Source organism: Giraffa tippelskirchi, chromosome 3 (assembly GCF_054371585.1).
Source record: "Giraffa tippelskirchi isolate mGirTip1 chromosome 3, T2T-mGirTip1v1.2.pri, whole genome shotgun sequence".
NCBI classification, from domain to species: domain Eukaryota; kingdom Metazoa; phylum Chordata; class Mammalia; order Artiodactyla; family Giraffidae; genus Giraffa; species Giraffa tippelskirchi.
Window position 1 is genome coordinate 85,460,417 of NC_137277.1, and position 8,360 is coordinate 85,468,776.

The window sequence follows — 8,360 nt, forward strand, 5'->3', positions numbered from 1 at the left end:
CTCATCTTCCAGTTTCCAGTATGAAGGAGTAACAAATGTATGAAGGAAAATAGGGCACCTTTAGCAAAATGCAAAAGGAACTCTTTCTAGTGACCAAAGGCAAAACTCCTAATTTAAATAAAGGAACAGGTAAGTTTAAGATGAAAATCTTTAGTACTTGGGTGAGGAAAGGTGTTAAAGGTTCAAACATGATTTGGCAGCTCCTTACAAGCTTCAGTTCAGCTCAATTCAGTCACTCAGTTGTGTCCAACTCTTTGCGACCCCATGAACCGCAGCACGCCAGGCCTCCCTGTCCATCACCAACTCCCAGAGTTTACCCAAACTCATGTCCATTGAGTCAGTGATGCCATCCAATCATCTCATTCTCTGTCATTCCCTTCTCCTCCTGCCTACAACCTTTCCCAACATCAGGGTCTTTTCAAATGAGTCAGCTCTTCACATCAGGTGGCCAAAATATTGGAGTTTCAGCTTCAACATCAGTCCTTCCAATGAACACCCAGGACTGATCTCCTTTAGGATGGAATGGTTAGATCTCCTTGCAGTCCTAGGGACTCTCAAGAGTCTTCTCCAACACCACAGTTCAAAAGCATCAATTCTTCTGCACTCAGCTTTCTTTATAGTCCAACTCTCACATCCATACATGACTACTGGAAAAACCATAGCCTTGACTAGATGGACCTTTGTTGACAAAGTCATGTCTCTGCTTTTTAATATACTGTCTAGGTTAGTCATAACTTTGCTTCCAAGGAGTAAGCGTCTTTTAATTTCATGGCTGCAGTCACCATATGCAGTGATTTTGGAGCCCAGAAAAATAAAGTCAGCAACTGTTTCCACTGTTTCCCTATCTATTTGCCATGAAGATGATGACCAGATGCCATGATCTTAGTTTTCTGAATGTTGAGCTTTAAGCCAACTTTTTCACTCTCCTCTTTCACTTTTATCAAGAGGCTCTTTAGTTCTTCTTCACTTTCTGCCATAAGGGTGGTGTCATCTGCATATCTGAGGTTTCCTCTAAATTTTTCTTCCCGTGGTTTCTCAAGAACCATGCATGCCTCCATCCCAGGAACCTCTCCAAGGAGTCCCAGTGTCATTTTGTATGCCCCAGTGTCCATTTGGTCAAGGACATTGGAGAGAGAATATGATGACACATCAGAAAATTGCCACTCCTCACCATAGCAAAAGTGATGCAAACAGCATGTCCTCCTGGCAGAGTGTCACCAGCATTATCTTTTTAGGTGAGAGACAGTACATTATACTTTTGAAACCATCTCTGGCTAGAATACCTGTTGTTTAGTTGCTAAGTTGTGTCCGACTCTTTGCCACCACACGGACTGTAGCACGCCAGGCTTCCCTGTCTTTCACCATCTCCCAGAGTTTGCTTAAACCCATGTCCATTGAGTTGGTGATCCCATCCAACCATCTTATCTTTTGTTGTCCCCTGAAGACCTGAGTTTGTATTTTTAAAAAAGTTATCTGTGAAAAATGGGAAAAAATCTTGTAAAATTCTCCTCTAAACTCAAACGTTGGCCAGAAGTATTTGATCGGGAAGGAGTTTTGTCTCCAGCTGGATGTGGTTGATTGGAGAATTGTTTGGAACCAATTGACCATTCTCACCTATGTGATTTTTACCTTGTCATTTGGAAATTTCTGAATATTCAGAGGCCTCTTAGAGACTCAAGCGATGGGTGCTAATGTGTATGCAAAACTTCAGAAAAATACAGTGCTGTGTATTTCCCTGCTTCATCGGGGCAGATTGAAATAGTTAATACCCACCTCCAAAAGACAGCAATTTACTCTGGTCTCACAAGTAGAATCTGAGCCAATAAACTGTAACAAAGCATAATGTTTAAGATATATGTATAACTCAACTCAAGGATAATGTTCTACACTTAACTCATAGAGTTAGTTCCAATCAATCCTTCTGTGAATACACAGCGCTAACAGGCCTACTGTGGCCTTTGGATTTTCACCCACATTTTCATGTGTACGTTCACTGGAAGGCACAAATTATTAATCACAGGAGCCTCTTTTATGCTTCTATTATTTGTACCTGAGGCCATCTGGAATACAAAACAAGAGGAATAAAATTCAAAGGTCAAATCATACCCAGTGTGCCATATAAAGTTGAGAGTTAGGATGGAAAGTTTTTTTATTTAAAAAAGCAACTTTTCTCTAACTGCTTCTAGGATTCTATTTAGGTTTCAGCTTTCCAGCTGCCTGTTGCTAACACATCATGTGAAATTAGCTATGGGTCATTTGGAGTTAGAGAGCTGATTTCAGAGCTCACTGAAGTTCTAAGGGATGCACTGCATTTAATTATGATAGTTCTTTACATAGAGTTTAAAAATATAATGTTTCCCTGGCTATCAACAGGTGAAGTTAACCAAATAACTGGAAAAAAAAAAATTTGCCTCCAGATAGTAATGGACCAGCCCAAAATTTACATACTGTTTTCATGTACAGGCACAAAATTCTTATGCTTAAATAAAGTGACAGAGTGGAAAGAAAAGGTAGATAAGGAAGAGCAATATTTTTAAAACACAGCAAGTGCTCAACTTAAAATGTACTATCAGGGACTTCCTTGGTGGTCCAGTGGTTAGGACTCCACACTGTCAATGGCACTAAGAGCCCACATGCCATGCAGTATGGCCAAAAGATAAAAAATAAAATGTACCATCAAATGGATTTAATCACAGAGGAGGGGCTACAACCAGCAATAGAGGCTGTGCAATCTAGGAGATGGAATGTGAGAGCAGGGGGTCAGATGACTTTTTGTCTTATCTGTACAGCTTGCGACTGCTGAGTGACCTGCTGCATACAGGCTTGGGGCCCTGGTTTCCCCATAGTGGAAAATTGCACATCTAATAATGTAGAACATTTCTCATACACCTCTTAGCTTTGACGTTGAAGAATTATGAGACTATACTATAAGTGTAAATACAATAAGTGAGTTTGCTGTGATTCTCTCTGCAATGTAAGAAAAAAAGTCAGTGGCTGAGTTTGGGAAAAGTTTGAGAGAAGTCCTATTTAATAACAAGGAAATAATCATGATACCTGACTGATAGATTTACAGTCTCTTCTCTGAACCCTGTTGCCTCAAATGTATTTCAGAATTCAGAAATGTAAAGAATGTAGACTTATAATTGAGGACATATGTCATATATTATATAATATTTATAACATTCCCATAGAGGATGAGATGGTTGGATGACATTACCGACTCGATGGACATGAGTTTGAGTAAGCTTGGGGAGTTGGTGATGGACAGGGAGGCTGGGCGTGCTGCAGCCCATGGGGTCACAAAGAGTCGTACACGACTGAGCGACTGAATTAACTAACTAACTAACATTCCCGCTGGAGTCTGGGCAGCACTCTGTAATCAAACACAGTCACATTTCTGCCACTTAATGTATAAATGTTTGTACTAAGAGAGATAAATAAAAATTGTCAATAGCCTTGTATCAGGTCATGCCATGTTTTGCTGCCAAGGGAGTTATGAAATAACATCCAGTTTTTAGAAAAACATTTTAATTTCAGAATTGTGGCTAAGGAATTGTACACATGTTTTATCCTTTTCAGTGTAGCATGACAGATTTAACAATTATCTCTCAAAGATGCACTAAGATTGGTAAAACAAGTAATAGCTTGTATGTATAACAGGATGGAACTGAAGGTTGAAAAAGGTAAAATGATTTGACCTAAGGTTTTCCATTTGGTTCTTGTAAAAGTAGGAACATTGGTATAAGGATGTTCAAATAACGATGAAGCACAATGAAACATCCTCCCAGCACTGTCCTCAAAATCCATACTCTCGTAGAGAGAGGTAATGACCTCATCACTTTGTCCATTGCCACTTCCATTAATACCTACCCTCATGGTGATCCAATTACCGATCTTATAATAAATTCCATATGTCCTATTACATACACAGGGAAATTTTTAAAACACTTCTCCAAAAAGGAAATTCTCTAAATGGAGACTGTTTCTATTATCTTTTGTTGTTGTTAAGTCACTAAGTTGTGTCCAGCTCTTTGCTACCCCATGGACCGTAGGCTGCCAGGCTCCTCTGTCCATGGGATTTCCCAGGCAAGAATACTGGAGTCAGTTGTCATTTCCTATTCCAAGGAATCTTCCCAGTCCAGGGATCAAACCCAATCAGGCTTAGACACTGAGCCACCGGGGAAACCCCTCTATTACCTTTTAGCAAGTGACAAAAGCTTTTCTTTACTTGTCTATTACTTCTAACTAGAAGAGCATATGCTGTGCAGAGTCATTCAGTCGTGTCCAACTCTCTGCGACCCCGTGGACTGCAGCCCACCAGGTTCCTCCATCCATGGGGGTTCTCCAGGCAAGAATACTGGAGTGGGTTTCCATGCCCTCCACCAGGGAATCTTCCCAACCCAGGGATCGAACCCAGGTCTCCTGCATTGCAGGCAGATTCTTTACCATCTGAACCACCAGGGAAACCCCATAGAAGGCAGATATTTCTCCTATTCCTGCACTGAATGCCAACTTCCTACTGAGAGAGAGAGAAGATACAAAATGACAGGAGTGAGAAAAATTACAATTACAAAAGAAAACAATTACAAAAAGAAACAGTTCTTCTGGAAGAGTACAGTATGCAAAGAAGTGGAAAGCACAATATGACTGTAGAGAAACCTGACAAACACTTCCTCAGCCCAGTGATCGAGATCAACAGCCACAGTGGTAAGTCACGCTGAAATGATGTGCCCTGGATGTGGTGTGATGAGAATGGCGCTTCTCTGTGTCTCCCCTCCCCCCCCAAACTACAACCTCCGTCTAATCGTGAGAAAGACATCAAACAAACCCAAACTGATGGGCATTCAACAAAATACCTGACCAGTACTCCTTAAAATGGTCAAAGTCATGAAAAAAAAAGGGAAAACTACCTGAAAAGTTATCAATAGCCCAGAGAAACCTATGGAGACATGATCATTAAATGTAATGAGATACCCTGAATGATACACTGTAAGAAAAAAAAGACATTAAGCAAAAAGCAAGTCTGAGTGAAGTATGCACTTTAATAATAATAATAATGTATCAGTATTGGTTCATTAATTATAAAAACACACCATACTAATGTAAGATGTGAATAATGGGGGAAATTGATGAGGGGCATATGGGATCTCTGTACCAGCTCTACAGCTATTGTGCAAATATAAAATTATTCTAAAATTTAAAATTTATTTTAAAATAATAATAAGATAAACATATATAATCAAATAGTAAAGTGGAAGGAATTATTTATGGTATGAAAGAGTTTAACTTGTATAAAAATATTTTTATTATAGAGAATGCTCTTCATTGAGAAAACTGAAAATTCCTCTAACAGTGAATAAACATTAGTAGAAATCCAGTTTTATAAGTCATAGACAATGAAGAGCAGTTCAGTTCAGTTGCTCAGTCATGTCCAACTCTGCAACCCCGTGGACTGCAGCACACCAGGCTTCCTCGTCCATCACCAACTACCTGAGCTTGCTCAAAACAAACTGTGGAAAATTCTTAACGAGATAGGAATACCAGACCACCTTATCTGCCTCCTGAGAAATCTGTATACAGGTCAAGAAGCAACAGTTAGAACCAGACATGAAACAACAGACTGGTTCAAAATTGGGAAAGGAGTATGTCAAGGATGTATATCGTCACCCTGCTTGTTTAACTTATATGCAGAGTACATCATGTGAAATGCCGGGCTGGATGAAGCACAAGCTGGAATCAAGATTGCCAGGAGAAATATCAATAACCTCAGATATGCAGATAACACCACCTTTATGGCAGAAAGTGAAGAAGAACTAAAGAGCCTCTTGATGAAAGTGAAAGTGGAGAGTGAAAAAAGTTGGCTTAAAACTCAGCATTCAGGGACTTCCCTGGTGGCCCAGTGGATAAGACTCTGTGCTCATAATGCAGGGGGCACAGGTTCGATCCCTGACTAGGGAACTAGATCCCACATGCCACAATTGACAGCTGGTTCAGCCTAAATAAATAAATAAAATAGCCTAAATAAATAAAATATATGTTAAAAAAAAAAAAAAAAAACTCAGCATTCAGAAAACTAAGATCATGGCATCCGGTCCCATCACTTCATGGCAAATAGATGGGGAAACAATGGAAACAGTGACAGACTTTATTTTCTCGGGCTCCAAAATCAGCGCAGATGGTGACTGCAGCCATGAAATTAAAAGATACTTGCTCCTTGGAAGAAAAGCTATGACGAAACTAGACAACATATCAAAAAGCAGAACATTACTTTGACAACAAAGATCCATCTAGTCAAAGCTATGGTTTTTCCAGTAGTCATGTACGGATGTGAGAGCTGGACTCTAAAGAAAGCTGAGTGCCAAAGAATTGATGCTTTTGAACTAAGGTGTTGGAGAAGACTCTTGAGAATCCCTTAGCCTGCTAGGAGATCCAACCAGTCCATCCTAAAAGAAATCAGTCCTGAATGTTCATTGGAAGGACTGATGTTGAAGCTGAAACTCCAACACTTTGGCCACCTGATGCGAAGAACTGACTCATTTGAAAAGACCCTGATGCTGGGAAAGATTGAAGGCAGGAGAAGGGGATGACAGGATGAGACGGTTGGATGGCATCACTGACTCAATGGACATGAGTTTGAGCAAGCTCTGGGAGTTAATGATGGACAGGGAGGCCTGGTGTGCTGCAGTGCATGGGGTCACAAGGAGTCGGACATGACTGAGCGACTGAACCGAGCTTCTCTTCATTGTGATTTATAAAACTGATTTCTACTAACGTTTACTCACTGTTAGAAGAATTCTCAGTTTTCCTATTTAAATTTGGAAAATAGATCTGTAGAATTTGAAATTGTATAGAGTTTTGTTCATATTTGTGTATCATATTTGCTAATGTAACTCATGCAATAACTCAGCCATGCAAAGGGAGTATAGTTGCTCTCTTTTGCCCAAGGAAAGTATGTGGAGGTTTGAGCTTTGGCATCACCCTACCAGGACACAGTATCCAAAATTTGCTCCAATTCAAGGTACTCCTCCAAAAACCATCTTCAATTTACCTTTTAAAGCAATAAAGAATATTTTTAAAGTTACACTTTTAGGTCAAAATAAAACTTTCAGGGCTTCCCTCGTGGCTCAGTGATAAAGAATCCACATGCCAATGCAGGAGACATGGATTCCACCCCTGTGGGATCTTGGAAGATTCCACTTGCTGAGGAACAACAAAGCCCATGAGCCACAACTATTGAGCCTGTGCTCTAGAGCCCAGGAGCTGCAACTACTGAGCCCACAAGTCACAACAATTGAAGCCCATGCGCCCTAGAGCTCGTGCTCTGAAACAAGAAAGGCCCCTGAAATGAGAAGCCTGTGCGCTGCAGCTAGAGAGCAACCCCCGCTCACTGCAGCTAGAGAAAAGTCCATGCAGTAATGAAGACTCAGCATAGCCGAAAATAAATAAATAAAATTTAAAAAATAAAATGCTAAAAACAGAGCATTTCGGAGTTAATCTATTCCTATGCTCTCAGATACATCCTAAAGCTGAAGATTCTTCTTCTCCCTCAGCAGAGGATTTTCATTAGACCCAAAATAGAGTTGTGGAGAGTAGGATTATGTCACTTGGTTTCTCTAAGGTCAGATCTCCTAACCCCATGCTTTCTAAAGCGCTTGCTGTGTGTTTGCTGATGGACTAATTCAGAAAGGGGCTGGTGTTTCTGAAGTAGTGTGTGCTCAGACCCCTAACCACTATTGACAGATGGATTAGGCTTATAAAGAAGACCAACCAGGTTTTTTGTGGATTAGCAGTCAAGGGAACTTGGAAGTCTTCGTCTGGCAGTGTTTAGACTTCCCTAAAATGCAGACAGACGCTGGGTCTCTTCTTACTCTGAAGCCCCCTTGTGAATATAATGGAAAACCTCAGGCCTTCCCACTCCTTGTGAGCAGTGGAGCTTGCAACTGCAAAGTTCTTTGAATAGACAGACTGCACTCCATGTGCTCCTTGTCAGGCCAACAAAGTTACTGAAGTGAGGGTGACAGGTTAGAAATGTATCAGGAACAAGGAGGAGGGACTGCCCTGGCGGTCCAGTGGTTAAGACTCCGAACTTCCAATACAGGGGGTACAGGTACGATCCCCTGTCAGAGAATCAAAATCGCACTTGCCCCAAGGGATGGCCAAAAAATTTTTTTAAAAAATAGAAAGAAAAGGAACAAGGAGAGGAATGGTGCCCCCTGCTTTTAATTCTTTAAAAGGCTTGATCTTTCTGTAGAGAACTTGAACTCTCCTATCTCCTAGTTTGGGAGGACAAGAGAAAGGTTAAAGAGATTACACTTTGTTCATTGAAGATATTTTTGGAGCGAGACGACTCCAAAGTAAAA

General features: G+C 40.6%; 1 non-coding gene across 1 annotated transcript; it reads left to right on the top strand.

The window, feature by feature from the left end:
• The first annotated feature begins 5,885 nt into the window (after positions 1-5,885).
• On the top strand, positions 5,886-5,958 carry TRNAM-CAU (transfer RNA methionine (anticodon CAU)). The gene has a single exon. It is a non-coding gene; the product is annotated as a tRNA-Met (tRNA).
• The last annotated feature ends 2,402 nt before the right edge of the window (positions 5,959-8,360 follow it).